Below are 2,599 nucleotides of genomic sequence, written 5' to 3'. Positions count from 1 at the left end.
AAATTGAGAAAATTTCTCAGAAAATATAGTAAAAAATAAAGAAATAGAAATTACCAAAAAAAAAGATAAGACAAATAGGGGATATGTCTAATATCCAAATAATGGAGGTTGAAAAATGGGAAATCAGAGAATACAATGGGGAAATGGAATGAAAGGAATAAGTTCCTTGTAAGCACTTAGAACACATGTATGCATTTATATATCTATTGGAAGATTTCAGGAAATTTAAAAATAGGAGCATAAAATAACTACAAGAAAAGGGTATTATAAACTTCAGGAAAATTTTGTTAAGGTGCATAAGCAAAAAAATTCTAGATCAGCTGTGAACAGTATTTACATATTTATAATAATGTAATCATCTTTGAGTAAGACAATAATCAAAGACAGCAATATAATAATATTAGCACAAAAAGGGAGGCTGTAGAGAGAACACTGAAGAATTAAATCTTCATTTACTATTATAGTAAGTCAATTGGTAATGATCAAAATCAATGAATTATGAAATGGTCATAAAACATACATTTAGAAAAATGGGGTGAGTACCAAAGGGAAAAGTAAAAGGAGGTGGGAGTGATTGCCTCAGAGAAGCAGGGCTGGGAAGTGGAACTTGGTCAGTTAAGGCATGACTATTTTTATAACTCTTCAATACCATTTAATATTTACAGTCTGTGCATTTATTAATTTGATTACAAGTTAAGAAACAACATTACATTTAGTATGAATATTGGGAGTGAAAATTATTTTAGAAAGGCCATTAGTTAGTTAATATCTTAAGTAGCATAAATCTCAGCATGCTAAGCCTTGCAGATAGAAAGATAAGTCAGAATGAGTTAGATTCCTGTTAACCTCAAACATAATCCTTTTCTTGATTGTGATTTCCTCATTTTATATTCACCAGTTGTTTTTCTTACTTGGAATTCTTAGCTCTCTGTTAAGAGACAATATTTATCACCAAACAGCACCTTGTCTTCAGCATGATAGTTTTGCAGATTTGAAAGGGAGTAGATATTAATCAGTTCAGCAACTTGATTTTCAAGAGAAAATTCTGTGGGCAAGGCTACTAAAGTGACAAGATTAAGAATATGTAGGTAGTTTATCACTGAGAGCACTTTTGAGCATACAGTGGAAAAATATGAATTTACTTATTCTGAGTATACAATTTTGTTAGAATGGACCATATGAAAATATGAGTAAATATACTTGTAAATGTGCCATCAAATTAGTCTCTACATTAAAAAAAAATCAGTTTTAAGATATACTAATATTTTACTTAAGGACAATATAATATTCAGAATTTGTATTGGTAATAATATTTTTAAAACATTTACTTATAATTGCATACAATTGTTCTAAGAGATTTATATGGTATGTCTAATTTGGGACATTTAAATATAGCAGGGAATTTTAAAAAACTCCTCATTGACATTTCCTGCAGATATTTTAGAGGAGATCTCAGGTGCTCTGATCACAAAAAAAGTTACTATGTGATGAAAAGGTATGTTAATTAGCTTGACTGTAGTAATCTTTTCATATGTGTGTTTATATCAAATCATATTTTATACCTTAAACATATCCAATTTTTATTTAAAAATAAAAAGTTAATTTTAATTTTTATTGGAGTATAGTTGATTTACATTTTGTTAATTACTGCTGTACAGCAAATTGATTCAGTTATACATATATTCGATATATACATTCTTTATTTTAAGTATTTTTTCAAAAAAATGGAATGGTTCACGAATTTGTGTATCATCCTTGCGCAGGGGCCATGCTAACCTTCTCTGTATCGTTCCAATTTTAGTATATGTGCTGCCAAAGCAAGCACTAAAATATTTTTTTAAATTGCACTAGGAACTGAAAATCAAATAGAAGATATTATTTTAAAACACTATTTTCAGGGACAGGATCACAACTAATTTACATACTCTAATCATATAATGTTAGCTCTAATTCTGCAAAATCTTGAAGATATAATTTGATCCACAGTTTTTAAAATCAGGTAAATAATTATCATTACCCCAGTAGGATCTAGTGCATGTGTAACTAGGGGTGTGTCTTGCACTTCATCCGTGCCTGAGAAGTGAAGGGTTTGGACTCCATTGTGCTTTATTGGTTTTTTTTCTTCCTATTTTGTATATTTATATTTCCCCTTACTTAAGTCTCTAAAATAAAACTCTCAAGACTTTATTAATACTTATCTATATATTAATGGATTGTAATTTATACAGCCTACACACACATATACTTAAAATCTGAGGCAAAGGTTAAAATTGGACATTTGTTTTCATTCTGTACTTCCCAAACTATTTACAACATACATATTAATTAAATTAAATATGAATATTAAAAAAGTCATGATAGCAAGTTCCAAATTCATTCTCCTCTTCATTCATTCTTCCCTGTCTAAATGTCAGAGAAAATGGCCCCCAAACTGAGCCATGTTTCCTGAAAAGAAAAAACATTTTCCTAAAGCCCTAATGGTGAACTTGAGGGTTCTCTCAGTTGGTGATGATTTTAAAATTATTATTACCTCTTCCTTGTTGCTATCACAGGCCCTGATCTCTCCTCCTCTACTGAGTCCTAATAGTCATTGCTGTGC

General features: G+C 29.9%; 1 non-coding gene across 1 annotated transcript; it reads right to left on the bottom strand.

Annotated features, from left to right (window-relative positions):
- Window positions 1–1,718: 1,718 nt before the first annotated feature.
- On the bottom strand, window positions 1,719–1,825 carry LOC118893767. Its single transcript, XR_005019607.1, has one exon. It is a non-coding gene; the product is annotated as a U6 spliceosomal RNA (small nuclear RNA).
- Window positions 1,826–2,599: the final 774 nt, after the last annotated feature.

Source organism: Balaenoptera musculus, chromosome 3 (assembly GCF_009873245.2).
Source record: "Balaenoptera musculus isolate JJ_BM4_2016_0621 chromosome 3, mBalMus1.pri.v3, whole genome shotgun sequence".
Classification (NCBI taxonomy): Eukaryota; Metazoa; Chordata; class Mammalia; order Artiodactyla; family Balaenopteridae; genus Balaenoptera; species Balaenoptera musculus.
The sequence above is the reverse complement of the archived record's forward strand: the minus strand, read 5'-3'. Positions and strand labels throughout refer to the sequence as shown.